We start from the raw sequence: 15,259 nt of genomic DNA, 5'->3' as shown, positions 1-15,259 counted from the left end.
CAGGTAAGCTACGAAACCGACGAAGAGCCGCAGCTTCGAAAGCAAAGGGAAGGCACATAACAGGCCCCCTGGGACAGTGGACACCTTAGTCGTGCTTTAAGCTAAGAAACCAGTGGAGCGGGACATTGGAAAGCAAAGGAAAGTGCATAACTGCCCTCTTGGAATAGTGGACACATCAGTCGCGCTTTAAACTATGTGGCGGCAGTGACAGATATGTGCTGTATGCGTTGGCATTGACAACATTGTGACAGAAACGCGGAACTGAAGCCATAGGCCGCAGGCGATCATTGTTTTCAGTGGCGTTGGCAACGTTTTAGACTCCGATGACTTTAAGGAAAAGAAGTGCGCCTAACTGGCTCCCTGGACGCCTGAATCGCGCTTTGAGGTATGTGGGGTGGTGAGAGAAAGATAAGGGCTGCACGCTTTAGCGCTAACAACACTGTGGCAGACACTCGGCACTGCAGCAATAGGTCACGGCGTTCATTGGGTGAGCAAACTCTCGTGATCAACCATTAAATGCTACCTCCCAGGGTGGGCACGCTGCCTATCCAGTGTCCAGAATGCCCTGAACGTTTACAGACGGCAAGCAACGCATAGTTGCCCGATAAGCCACAGCTTTCACTCTCTAACCAGGTTCAGCAGTAGTTGAGCCGCGACCGGCTCGTTTATTTTCACTGTTTCTCGTTGTTTTGGGATCCAAATGCAGGCGGCAGTATGCGAAGGCAGATCGGCAAAGGCAATTAAGACGACACGCACGCGGAACAGATGTTGGCCGTCAATCGCTTATGGATACGGGAAAGATGCGCATCCGTGCAATGCCTCTATTCGCTTCGTTGTATATCTAACCTCCGCTCCGTAGACAGACGCGTACACAGACCCTCCGATTTTTAAACAAGAGCTATGGGTAAGAAAGCAGCTTTCCCTACAGCTCCTGCATAAGAAATAAATAGAATATGATCATGAAACTCTGCAAATAAGTTATCGCACAAATAATGCGTCGGAAAACTTGATCCGCTCTTTACTGCGAAAGAAGTGACTTCCCTTCACTTCTCATCTGGACATAAAAGCTTCATTTTAATTCTTCAAAGCAAGAATTTAAGGGCGCACTGTGGATTTACGCGGTATGCAGTTATTATACCTAGAAATGTTGTGTGCTGAGGTTGTCGACACGTCTCTGCAACTACAACTAACCACAGAGTATCAGCATGCAAATTTACTGTGCTCGGCTCTAGCCTTTGTTCGCAGAGAACGGGTCGGTGAGCCGGAGCTCAATGTCCGCTTCAGCAGTGGTCGAGGAGCAATGAATTCATCCTTCCTTGCCCTTGAGGCAAGAGAATTCAGTACACGGCAATGCGGTGTGCCATCCCTGGACATACACAAGAAAACTAGTTCTAAAATTTTACTTACTGCTGTTTCCATTTTTCACCCTCTAGAAGTTCACGATAATATCGCTTTCTCTCTTTTTTAGAGGTTCCAACCAGACTTCGAAAAAAAGAATTGACTTGTGGTACATAGCCCGGGCAGCCAGGTGTTAGTATTTCTGCATAGACACCACAAAAGGCGCTCATTGCATCTCCAAAAAGCGAAACATTAAGCAGATTAAAAAGGTGTCATTCCGTCTTTAAGCAGCGATTTTTTGTGATCAAATACAGTGCTTATCTGCAAAGTGTTTGAAATTCAAATTTTATTTTGGGTTAGCTTCCAGCTCTTAAGTCAGTCTGGGTGAGTTCTTTTTTGTAGCGCCCAATATTTCTGGTCTTGCATATACTCTCTTCAGTTCACTCAGCCAACTCTTTCTTGCGATTGAATTTTTAATGTTTAGCAAAAGGTTAGGTTCCTCTGCTTCAAGTAGTCAAGCTACAACACATTTTAGGCCCCTGAAAAGTTTTTTCTCTCTTTGTTTGTCCGCAGTCTTGTTCAAATACTTTCCGCAGCAAGTGCTGCTGGTCAACTTGCAAGCTTTCAAAAATCCACCCCCTCCCTCTCCGCACTCTTGCCCAACCCTTATTCATTCATTACTCGTGCTGCAACTGGTGCCTGTAAAAACTTGCACTGCCCTCTATTTAATTTTAAGCAGAGGAAGTCTGCCGGATCTTAGCTACTAACACCTGCCAACGACGTGCCCAGAACCACTGCGTGTTTTAAGAACCCGGGAATAAGTTAGTGTTTATTATATCCGCAATCACGCTTTCATTCATGAGAGGGCATTTCTCGTTACTTTTTTTCATTACTCTCCCTGGCCGGTCTCGCATTCAGTCGCTCCCATGATTTGTGCGCTCCAATGATTTGAAAATGGCAGTCATTGTTATATTTTTTTTAGAACTCCGTTGTGCACACAAAGAATTGAACAACTCAGCGATGATGATGGAAATGAGATTGCGCTGTGGTTGCTGAGATCCAACATCGCCACCGCTCTCTAACGCGCTTATTTTAAAGACAGCAGCGTGCATTCTCGAAAGGGCCACGGAAGACCGACAGTCATCCATATCAGCGTGGAACCGAACGTGATAACAATTTCTCAAAAGCAATCTGGTACCTTCTTACCTAGCAAATCAAGTAATCAGCCCGAGGGATCCCTGAGATAAAGCCTGATATTTGAGGTCAGAGACGGCCACGGCGGCCCACGAGAATTCGCCAACGCACCTTCTCCAGCGGTGGATGCTCAAGGTCTTGGGATGCTCCAGGCTCTATGGAGTTGAATTGTGTGCATTGTAGAGCTGGAGTAGCTGCTGTGGCCCGTGTAGGTTGGCGCTGACACTGCTGTCCCTTTACGGGGGCATGGAAAGGAGGCAGAGCAATCAAGGATAATTCTTTGAAAATCTTGTTATCCCCAATCGGATCCCAATTGTCATATATTTCCAAAAACCAATTTTTCCTGCTTAACAAGCAGTCTTTCCCACCGTAACTCAAGGGAGAATTCTCAGGCCCCCTCCACAGCAATACTTTGTTCTTTAATACCGTGAATGAATTGACAACAGGGAGAGAACAAAAACGCTGTGTTTTTAGTATCGTGCTCTGCTGTGTTATTTTCTTCTCTAATCAAACCAAGCAGTAAAAATTTGCGTATGGCTTCTTTGACTACAAAGACTGCAAACTTCTATCATACATAGAGTCTTAAGGATAACATTTACTTTGTTCTGTACATGGATAACTGCAGTAATTGTTCGGGATTGGACGGTGACATCCCATCGAGTAATGGTCCTTGCCAGAACTTGGGAGGATAAGAACGATGTTATCTATGACTTACCAATTGTGGGGCCAGAACTCCCACTGTTTCAAGCCCATTGTATCTTCCTCCGTCGCTGATACCCCGAGGCTGCTCTCAATTCCCTGCATTTTTCACCACCAGCGACGGCGGTGAGCTGGGTTTGCTCAGACCTGCTTGCTGGAGCTTCAAAGCCAAGTACAAAAGGCAGTGAGCTCTTCTGCAATTCTGAGGCCAACTGCGCCCATCAAACTGGATGCCAGATGTTGGCGAGGGGGCCGGCAGGTAGTTCAATGGGGAGTTCTGCGAAAAAACGCAAAACAACAAAAAAATGTGCGGCAGATCTCCAAACGCCGCGCGTTTAGTTCTAGACTGCTTTCCGTGTGCCCCTATAGGGATTTCGGCTAGGCACACGAAGATACTGTAATGGGAAATCTGCCTTTGGCTGACTCCGAGAATCTGTAGCCAACATTCGTAGTTGGTGGTCGCCATTAGCCGCGGCGGCACCAATAAAGGCTGACAGTCAATTCCTAGTCCCAGCTACCAAGTGTGGAAAAACTATCTTCATATATCGACCCTCTAGGGATAGGGCTTTGCACCTTTTAAGTAAGAAAGGAACACAAGAAGGATTAGTTCCCCTATATTAGAGACTTGTGTAACGGACTTTTGCAGTGTGAACAAAACAAAACAAATTTCAGCTTTGTCGAGCGTATGCAAGAGTAAGCCCCAAAGCGCCTTATGATCGAGAGAACGCTGCAGTTTTCGCTGCTCCAATAGGAGGCTCGTCGTTTGGGCAACAGGAGCAGAGATAACAATATCTGCAGGGTTCGCTGGAGGGCGCTCCTGCTCTACGGAGGCCTGGGTATGAGCGGACCGAGTTTCTTAGGATCGGTTCACAAAATCCATGCTGTTTTCTTCCCCACCCCAATTCTCATAACTTATTCTCACTGATCACAAAAATGAACAAGGGAGGGGAAAACCTCAGGTTGCTTGAGTTCTTATAACCCAACCTGAGTTCTCATAACCCAACCCACATGTTTAGCCACGTAACACCAAGCTAGTGTCACGGTGGCCGCTACACAGGACTGGTTCTGTAACGCACCCCCTCTCTGGAAATCTGATATCTGTTCCCATGAAGCCTGCAGTCCACGCTAGGAGCCTGCACTATCCACAAGAAACACCCACAACGCTCATGTCCGCAGCACTCCGCTATCTCGGCGGCTGCCCATCTGCCCACCGTCACCTTCGATTCACAACCCTACCCAATCACCACTAAATCTCGCCCTCCATATTGTGCGCTCACAAACTGCCCGCTGTAAATTACGCGCCAGAAGCACTCACTATAACCAAGACTCTTACGTCTATTCTCCTTCACTCACAAGAAGACTACGCAACAGCAGAACGAAAAGATGATGGCGAAATCAAATTTAAAGCCACAGTGGGAAAGGCAGCTGGCCTACAGAAACACGTGCTACCCGTCCCCTCCGCACCCACCATCTTTGCTGGGAGGCTACCCACCCTCAAAACAGCACTCATGAAAAACACCTCCGCCTAACTACACAATCAAGAAAAGTTATATCATGCGTCTGATGCCTCGCCTTAGAGCGAAAGCATCAAACTAATCAAGTACAAATGTGAGCGTTAGTGTCACGTGACATGAGCCATTAGTCCTTAATTTTTCTATTGTGTTTATTCATTCAGCTGCTATTAAATAGTTCTAAGCCTTTAAATGGGCCAATTCCTATCTTTTTCAACCACGGTAGGACCGTTAGCTTAATATCATAGAAGGCGCAATTGATCGTTGCTTTTTTTAAGGCTCACTAGACACATTACGTCCATCGAGTGGTAGATTACATTTGTACTATCAGCAACGAATGAAACGCGAATAAGAAAAGTGACGTGGCAACACAAAAACAACAACATATAAGCTCCTGGATTAGAAATACAAGCGAGGTTGAATAGCACATCTAAAGAAAAGTCTTCGCGCCTTCAAAATAAATATAGTAGGAGCTAGTATAGAGCTCATTGCGGCAAAGAGCCGCGTATTTTGCAGTCCGTGGTTCGGTTGTCTTGTTCGCGTTTCATTTCTTGCTGATAGTACATCCATGATGGTTCGATCCGGGCGGCTTAGTTAGGATTTCCATGATCGAGGAATGCAAAACGTGATTGCACTGATACTGCAGTGTGGGTTTAAAATAGCAATACAACGACTGATCTCTGCGGTTTACATATGACACAAGGGCATGCGCTGTGCTAGCGGGCAACGAACTAAATGGAGGGGAAGTTCTAGTATGCTCACCGTCCTTCGGTGAGTTTTTAAATACGCCTTAGTAAGTCTCTTGAAGCGTCTCTTCCTTGAGGAAGAAAAAATGCTACTTGAAGCTGGCTTCTCTCGCTCCCTGACCTAATCACATGCTTCATTCCACAAACTGTCGCTCTGCGCTTGTGTAGCAGCGCTTGTCAGGCAGCTATGGCGACGTCGAGTTCAGTATATTAGAGCACACATTCACTGCTGCCGTCGAACCGTAAGCACTGCCACGTTGCCAGACCAATCATGTTTTCTTGCCAAGGCATCAAGAGAACTGAAATGCAAAACGAGTGCACTTAGACACATGCCCCTAAAAACAAATGGAGAGAATTAGACGCATACACACTTTCCTTTCACTCTAAGCAAATATATTTACGTTGTTATGCGAATGGTATCCCCAGCAGGCACGTACAAGCGGCTCCTCGTCGCTGTGTCTGTCTCCTTAGCCAAGGAGTGGCTAAGCACGGTTCCAAAACTATACATCTCCCTTGGACGCTTCCTTGAGATAAGGGAGCAAGGGTGGCCTCTCGTTTCAGATCAGGAAACCGCGTCAGCTGAGAAACGTGAAATTTGCCCTCAGTGCAGAGGACGAAAAGAAACCACAAGTAGTTCAGAATTATCCGCACCCCTCCACTGCGGTATCATTGCCTCGCTTCTGAACATAGAAGAGCATTAGCTTCTCTAACGGATATGGAGTTTCTTATTCCTCCAGCAATGGCGCTTCTAGTGCACTTGCACTTTTAGTGGCCATTCCCCCCGTTTAGCCATTGTGTGTTTGTGTAAAGCCTCCTCCTGGCAGGCGCCCCACCTGCCATAGTGGTCAGGTGACAACCTCTCCGCAAGGCTGTGCTCGAAGTGCCCATGTGTATCCAGTGGTCAACAAGTACAAAACTTCAGATCTTCGGATTTAACTTTTCCTTTACCACGCTAAACTTCGCGCATGAAGTTGGTGGGAAGACAATACCAGTCTTTTTACATGATAGCAAGCAACGGGGATTCCCATATTAAGGGACAATTTGTGCCAGAGCATATCCGTTATCAATTGATTTCCGCTCTCCATGGAGTTATTGACTGAGGAATCTTTTTTTATTACAATATGCGGCAAGAATTCAACATGAGTCTTTTCAGAATAAACTAATGCATCAGTACATCACACGCAAGCCTTTGCTGTTGACCACTGCTTGACTCTGCAAAAGCGTGGAGTCCTGGAAGCTTGCTGTGAACCTCTATTCCATGTTTTCCCAATTTTGGAACAGCCCCTCGGCTATATGCTTTGCGCTGCTGGCTTTTCTGTCTCTCGGACGATGCACAATGCTTATCCAAAGGTATTCAATTAAAATAATCTCTATAGACCACCTTGTCCACTCCATAAAGCCCACAGACCCCTTCTTCATGCAGTTTTTCACAAGCGTAGAAGAGTGTTTCGTTTCGTAATTCTATTGTAACACATATTAAAATCCCAGATTATTGCGTGCCTATGGAAGCATAACCTTTTCAAGATTGCCTTGAATGACCTCTTCACTCGTGACACATTGAATTCAGTCGAGACGAACCGCACGAGCAGAGAGTCAGCCCTGTGCCACTACATTTCTACCTATTCCTACAATACATTCCTAACGTGGGAAGTTGGTGAGGATATACATATAAATTTCGTTTGGGGCGGGGCGACATATGCAACGAATGCCGCATTCCCGCAGCAAGAGAGCTTGGATTCGTTTAAGCAAATCCCCATTTTCCATTCTTCAACTGTCCCCGCCAGAGGCTTGGATTCGTTTAAACAACTCGCCCTTTTCCATTCTTCAACTATCCCCACCAGGTGCTCCTTTGCACACATAGCCCTAGGAGCCCAAATCCTCGCGGGGCTTGAGGTGGGCTCATCCTGCTTAGTTCAGCACATTGCAGATGACGCCTCACAGTCCATGGAGTTACTGAGCGCCTGATAGCAGGCCCAAATGTGCGTAAACGTCGATAACAGTCAGTCTAGTGTTTCTTGGGGCTCGTGCGCACACTGTCTTTCTAAAAAACATGGTTGGTTGTTTTGGCGCGTCTCCTGCGAAGATCGAAACAACTGAAGCTCCTCTATGGCTACATCTCATCAAAATGTGTTAAGGCATGAAATGTGCTGCCTTGGACTCCAGCGAAGGATGATGGTGTTTCATCCCGTATTTGCGGCCATGTAAAACTGCCATCTGAGCAGTATTGATGATGTTTTGTTAACCTTACACTACGTCCAGAGCTTATAAAAAACATTCAACCGCTGAATTGTCACCTAAAATTGAGAGCAAGTTATAAAATATTTACAACAGATGCAAAACAAACGCATGGGGTAGTGCCGAGAAAAAAAGACACATAATTAATTGAAACCCTCAACAACTACTTGCGGAAGGAGAGGGCATTATTGCATGATAATATGTTTAAAAATAGCAAATAGGTCATTTATATCTGTGGTGTATGAATCATTATGAAAAAACTTTTAAAATATCAGGTATTTGTTCGCCACTGTATATATAACCATCCGGAATGTTGTGACTGCGTCACGAAGGCACATTGCCTAGGTGGCAGGTGGACGATAAGCGATTCAAAAACAGTGGCCACAGAGCGCAAGCGCTCCTAATCCGGACTTGGCCTAACCTTACTCTACGAATCGCGCTTACGCCGAAAGCCCCTGCAGTTCCATTGAATAATCTGTAAAGAATTATGGTCCATCGGAGGAGCCGTGCTGTGCTTGCCTTTGATGCAAGTACGCACCAGAATGCGAGGGGTCAAGCAAAGTTTGTCATAGGCTGCCCTACAGTTCCTTAGCTGTAGGTCCAGAGTTATGCATCTGCAGCAGCACAAGGCAGCTCCTTTCATTGCAGCTAGATCGTTTGTAAGAGATAAAGGTTTAATATCAAGAAAGGTGAAGAGGTCAGCTGGAAAAAAATGTCTTCAAAAATGCTACTCAACATTAGGGAAGGTAGGGCCATAGAGGCAGAGAGTGAAAATGGAAGGCCAAGACATATTACAATGGCTTTAACTTTCTACCACTCAAAGAAACTTCTCGTGCATGACAGAAGCGTTCTAGAAGAGTTGGAAAAAAAAAACAGTTCTGGGATGAACAACACGGAGGGAAGGGTTGATGGCATTTGTGAAAAGGTGGAAAGAAGTGTCCACCAGATCATTAAAAAACAAGCGAAACAAACTTCAGTTGCGAGCAATAAGTGTTGTGCGTACAGAAGACTGCAGTGTACAGAATCTTTCCAGCTGCATCTCAGATTAAGACAAGTATTCGTACAGTACGGCAGTGGCATATGTGTACGTGTTAAAGCGGAAGATTGGGCGAGTTGGTTATTCAGGTAAGCTACGAAACCGACGAAGAGCCGCAGCTTCGAAAGCAAAGGGAAGGCACATAACAGGCCCCCTGGGACAGTGGACACCTTAGTCGTGCTTTAAGCTAAGAAACCAGTGGAGCGGGACTTTGGAAAGCAAAGGAAAGTGCATAACTGCCCCCTTGGAATAGTGGACACATGAGTCGCGCTTTAAACTATGTGGCGGTAGTGACAGATATGTGCTGTATGCGTTGGCATTGACAACATTGTGACAGAAACGCGGAACTGAAGCCATAGGCCGTAGGCGATCATTGTTTTCAGTGGCGTTGGCAACGTTTTAGACTCCGATGACTTTAAGGAAAAGAAGTGCGCCTAACTGGCTCCCTGGACGCCTGAATCGCGCTTTGAGGTTTGTGGGGTGGTGAGAGAAAGATAAGGGCTGCATGCTTTAGCGCTAACAACACTGTGGCAGACACTCGGCACTGCAGCAATAGGTCACGGCGTTCATTGGGTGAGCAAACTCTTGTGATCAACCATTAAATGCTACCTCCCAGGGTGGGCACGCTGCCTATCCAGTGTCCAGAATGCCCTGAACATTTACAGACGGCAAGCAACGCATAGTTGCCCGATAAGCCACAGCTTTCACTCTCTAACCAGGTTCAGCAGTAGTTGAACCGCAGCTAATTTTTTTATACAAAAAGACAAAGCATGTTAAAGAAGAAATATACCAGCCAAAAAAAAACAGAAAACACAAGGAGAGAACAACACAGGACATAGGCTGGACTAACAACTGAATTCTTTATTAAGCACAGACCGCCGAGTAATCTCTATGCATGCTCCACGGCAAGACACACACTCAAACATGGTCATTCAAATAATCAAATTCTTTTTGTCGTCACCGCTATCGATGGCGAACTGACGCAAGCATCACCATGTTTAGCTACTTGAAAGCGCCGACTGTAGCGCTGACGACAAAAGAATGGGATTATTTGAATGACGATGTTTGAGTGTCTGTCTTGCCATGGCGCATGCGTAGAGATTACCTGGCGGTCTGGACTGAATAAAGAATTCAGTTGTTAGTCTAACCTTTGTCCTGTGTTGTTCTCTCCTTGTGTTTTCGTCTTTTTTTGGCAGGTACATTTCTTCTTTAACATGCCATACCAACAGGCATACCTTTCTGCCCTGTTCTAGACAAAGCAGTCTTAATGAAGTATTTCGAAGCGCTAAAACAACAAGGACACAAAGGGAACAGACAGGGACGAGCGCTCGTCCCTGTCTGTTCCCTCTGTGTCCTTGTTGTTTTAGCGCTTCGAAAAATGTCAAATAACTAAACACACTTCAAATCGAACACAGGCTTCAAATCGACTAGGGACAGAAAATACAGAGAAGCATTCCTAATCCACAAATTTAAAACACTGCAACCAACAGGGATTAACATGTCCAGAGAAAACCTGGAATCTCTCAGGTACATTTCAGGGTTAGCATCATTTTAAATTAACAAATGTCTTGCACGTGGTCAGACCATTTCCTAGAACCTCGCATAAGTATATTATCTTTTCAGGAGGACACAGGGACGCGATGGGGGGCACGGGCGTGGAGGTAGACAGGGACAAGCCCTCTTCCCTGTCTGCTTCTATGTCCGTGTCTTTTGTTGCGCCCCTGTGTCCTCCTGAAAATTTATGAACCAACACGCCCAAATACAAGTACTTCTGAGTATACTATCGCTCTTTGCACCCTTCCCACATCATATCTTCCACCACATTTCCGGCCTTCTCACCCTCTCCCTTTGTTCACTTTTTTTTTTTCTCCTAAACCCCTACTATCAGTTCTCGGAAACCATGACATTCCTGTTACCCCCTCTGCCCCCACCTTTTGGCTTGCTCTGAACTCGAGCCAACCCCCCCCCCCGCCCCTGCCTTGTCCTTCGTTGGAAATGTCCAGCCTATTTTGTTTGCCTTGTTCTCATTCCCCTGTACCACGCTGACTAATCCTCTCATCTGAGTTTTTCAGGTCCACCCAGCACCTGCCCTTCGTCGCAGGTCCTTCAAAGCCTTTGTTCATTACACACCCCCCGGATATAAGTTTTTTGCACTATTGCAGCTTAACGAATCAAGATTCACCTCCCTCCCCTTCCTGACACGCATCCCCTCTCACACCACTTTCCTTCCCCACCCCCGGGGCCTTCCTCCTCGGAGCGAAGGCCCTATTTAATCCCTGCCAATGATGAACGCTTTGCCCAGACGAAGACAAGTCCCCTTGTCGAAACGTTGGCTCAAGCAACCTGAGGTTTTCCCCTCCCTTGTTCATTTTGTGATAAACACACTCGAAGGCAGCCGTGTGATCACGGCTGCTAGGCGAACCCGACTACAGCCGCATTAGCCTTGAAGTCTGGCACCGCGCTCGAGTACAGAACCGATCACAATACACTTGTGAAGAACGCTCGAGCAGTGTGCTTAGAAGCAAACGAAGCGAAATGTTATCGTAGCTGCTCTGCTAGGGCCAAATTTTGCCTATGCGGTTCGCATGTCTATTCGGACCCACGCGGTGGCTTGGTGGCTTTGGCGTTCCGCTGCTGATCCCAACGTCGAGGGTTAGGCTCTTTCCTTGTTGGCGTTGCATAACCCTCCTCGCAGCGCTGCCCCTCCTCCTCAGCTCTAAGAGTGTGTTCGTCGTATTTTCCCATTTTCAATTGTTTACTGGATGTTTTTATTGCACTGATCTGTGCACCTTCTTTGAATTATTCGTAGTGGCGACTTGGGTTCTCTTATAATGTTTGCACTCCTTACTTTGCACCACAGGGAAATATGTGTGCAGTTGACCTACTGCTTGCCACATTCCTAGAAGGAATGCATCCAGCTCTCAAAAAGTCTACAGAGAGAATAATGATGCTGCATCTAGTTTGTTTCATTCCCACTGCATTTGCTCAAAGCATAAATTAATTTCTTGCCTTTTCCCTCGAATGCCAAATACAACACTTACCCGGCAATTACTGAACGTGGTAACGTTTTCGCGGTATCAGTGTAAGTTCAACGCGGGAAAACCCAAGTTGCCGCTACGAATAATTCAAACACGGTGCACATGCAGTAAACAACCGAAAACGGGAAAATACGACGAATCTTAGAGCGGAGGAGGAGGGGCAGCGCTGAGAGGAGGGTTATGCAACGCCAACAAGGAAAGAGCCGGGGGGTTCAATCCCGGCCGTGGTGGCCGAATTGCGAAGGAGACTAGGTACAAAAACGGCCTTGTGCTGTGCGATGTCAGTGCATGTAAAAGAACCCCGGAAGGTCTGAATCAATCCGGAGCCCTACCTATATCGCTCATGGTCCATATGTCGCTTCGGTACGTTTAACCCCACAAATTAAAATTTACAAACTATACTCGACTGCGCTCGAACGCAAATGTTTTAAGTCAATGTCAGTACCTCTGTTTGGGTCTGTACGGCCAACACCAGCAAAGCGCACACAGACAACCACAGGCCGGGCAGGTGCCAGACATACTCAAGGCACATTTGCAGTCAACGGCGAATTCTGCTCAGGGCCGGAGCAAAACAGCTTGCGCGCGCTACACAAGGCTGGTGCAGGCTAAACGCTCTTTAGATACGATTTAGAAAATCACACAAAGGCAGGCTTACCTCGGAGCGCGAGAAAGAACGCTGGGTAGTATCCTTCTACTTCTCCATCCTCGTTCGACCAGAATGCTTGCAGCATCTTTCCAATGTCGAAATCTTGTTTATACTCGGCGAAAAACCTTTGATTCGCCGGACCTGCAGTATTGTTTTAAATCGGTCTTCATATCTCACAAACGCAAGCATCATGACAGAAGAAGCACGCGCACATGTGGTACGAGGTTAGACTGCTGTTGCCGTTACCTCTGAAGCGATGGATGCACAAAACCGTCAAAGCGACGAGGCGCTACTAGGGTCCCTAGCGTTACTACGGCGACGTTCGGCGCCATGTTCGGTGCGTTGTTGTTATTCGGGTACGAGGTGGCTACGGCTGCGTCTGCTAATGGCTGCGTGCGGTATTCGGAACCGAAACCACACCTTGGGCGGTCCCCCTTCGCTAGCACTGAAGAAAACAGCATTGATACGTGGATTGAACGTTATCAAGATATCCACGGTGAATTCCTCACAAATACCACTGCTGAAGGTATGTATTTTCTCGAAAAAATAGGACAAAAATGAAGGCACACATACGACATGTGCAAGGCGTACATGTATGTGTGTCTTCAAACAATCGTAATTTATTGAACTAAAATTGAAGGTTCTTGTTTTGTTTTCACAGTAAAATTAGCGCCAGCCGCGCGGCACACCCGCCACTGCACCGTTCGCTACGTTGCATGAGCAGGGGTGCCAGATTGGGCTATTAATAGCCAAATTGGGCTACTTTTTGTCCGAGTCGGCGTCAAAAATTTCGGTTTGGCTATGTGGCTACTTTTGGGCTACATCTTTTTCATGCGTGAAAAAAAAATTTGAAGTAGTTATAATGTGCTCTGTTACAATAACGCAGGGACAGAAATAAAATGCATGTTGGCTAAACGAAATTGAGCGCGTCTGCTACAAAATGACAATTTGTAAACGCTGTGTTCGAGAAAACTTGTGTGTGTCAGGCGGCCAAGGATCATGGCCTTTCGATTTCTTTTATAAAGATCGAGTGGACACTACGTGAAAGTTGCCCCCATCCACTTAATTCGCGAACTAACGCCACCCGCGCCCGCGCGCCACCGAACATATATACTGTTGCCGTCTGCACACGGGAGCGTTCTCCCATTGATGGTGCACCACGGGCAGGGTGTCGAACCGGAACCGAACCCGAAACCGGAACCGAACCCGAATTTTCGCCCGGAACCGAACCGAACCCATAATTTTTTCGCCATCTTGGAACTGAACCCGAACCGGAACGATTCAAAGGAACCGTTCCGAACCGGTTCGGGACCCAGTTCATCCCCACTTTTGTTGCATCTCGGCATATTTCTTGTTTTCGGACAAAATGAGATGATCTAGCGCATAGACTTACCCACCCGTAGCTGTCTGCGCTGGGAAGTGCGAAAATGGTACCTAGTATATGCGACAGCAAACTTATAGGAAGTCTGGTGCCTGGGAAGAAGCCTAATTGACGCTTCTGTAATGTACTACCGCCAATTTTTTGTACTTCAGGTTTATGTGAAACTTGAGTTATTATTCCTCCCTTTTGACATATTTGCGTAAATCTTTAATCAAATTGTTAGGACTGCTCTAACTCAACAAAGTACTATAGACACCACATTTTTGCTTGCGTGCTTTTTTCTTTCAAACCATGCGTCAGACATTCATGTACACGCAGCACCGCGTGGTATTTCACCAACACATACTAAATAATTTGTATTTGAATTTCTTCACGACCCTGTTTCGGTTTCACCAACATAACGATGGCTGTGACGAGCAGAGGAAATTGGGATTCATATTTGCTAGCGCTTAGTGAACACACGGGACAAGAACACAAATACACAGGACAGACGCTAGTCCTGTGTACAGGACTAGCGTCTGTCCTGTGTATTTGTGTTCTTGTCCCGTGTGTTCACTAAGCGCTAGCAAATATGAATCCAAATCCTTTCCAACTAGCCCAAGCTTCCGCCTTAATAAGAGGAAATTAGGTCGCGTGAGGTGCAATAAGACGGCAATATAAGTGCTGATACGTCGTTCGTTGTTATTATAGGTCTTGAAGCCGGCTGATTTAAGTGATATAGTGGATCAAAACAACGTTTCAGCGTTTGTATTAGTTTTCCCGTGTCTCACGTGACCTAATGTTGAACTTACATCACAGCCATCATTCGGTTGATGAAACCGAGACGGCATGGGAGAAAAAAATATTTTCTAAATTATTTAGTGGCAGTAGGCGAGTACCACACGGTGGTCCATGTATTCTAATATCTATGGTGTCATTTGAAAGGAGAAAACACGCAATAAAACAGGGTGCTATAGTTATTTAACCACCGATTGAGAATGCCTTCCTTTTATTTGCGTCATTTCCCACAAATAGATGAAATATTAGCGCGAGGATCCAACAACGTTGTCATGGTGGTTTTTGAGGAAAGGAAATGGCGCAGTAACTGTCTCACTTCGTGATGGACACGTGGTGGTGGTGGTGGTGGAAAACATTTATGTACAGGTATAATACAGGAGGTTATGCATGAGCTGACCCAGAGGGGGCCAGCCCTTACAAATACTAGGTGGAGGTCCCTAGTTCGGGACCCCAGTGGCATCGGCCGCCGCCCAGGCTCGCGCGACCAAGGCCCGTTGGGCCTGCAGGTTAGAGCAGCCGAGCAGGGTCGCCTCCCAGTCCTCCCGAGTTGGGTTGGGGTGAGGGGGGATAGCAGGGTTGGAGGTGCAGGCCCATACCATGTGGTAGATGTCCGAAGACTTCTCCGCACAGTGCAGACAGCTGCCCGAGAAAGAAGGGT

The 15,259-nt window shown here is 46.6% G+C and overlaps 1 protein-coding gene across 4 annotated transcripts in view; it reads right to left on the bottom strand.

Moving 5' to 3' along the window:
- The window catches only part of LOC149354484 (uncharacterized), a 78,995-nt gene extending 66,220 nt beyond the window's left edge, over positions 1-12,775 (bottom strand). For 2 of the 4 annotated variants that reach the window (XR_016291332.1, XM_089583340.1), the window contains exons 1-4: positions 12,690-12,775; positions 12,453-12,584; positions 3,248-3,508; positions 2,644-2,766 (exon numbers count right to left, since the gene is read on the bottom strand). The gene's annotated coding sequence lies outside the window, so the exon portion shown is untranslated. Of the gene's footprint in view, positions 1-2,544; positions 2,767-3,247; positions 3,509-5,504; positions 6,068-12,452; positions 12,585-12,689 lie in introns of all 4 variants that reach the window. The other 2 variants (XR_016291333.1, XR_016291334.1) reach the window with 2 other exon arrangements.
- Between the last annotated feature and the right edge of the window lie 2,484 nt (positions 12,776-15,259).

The sequence above is a fragment of the Amblyomma mixtum genome, chromosome 3 (assembly GCF_055824585.1).
Source record: "Amblyomma mixtum isolate Tamu chromosome 3, ASM5582458v1, whole genome shotgun sequence".
NCBI classification, from domain to species: domain Eukaryota; kingdom Metazoa; phylum Arthropoda; class Arachnida; order Ixodida; family Ixodidae; genus Amblyomma; species Amblyomma mixtum.
This window is presented reverse-complemented; position numbering and strand designations above follow the sequence as displayed.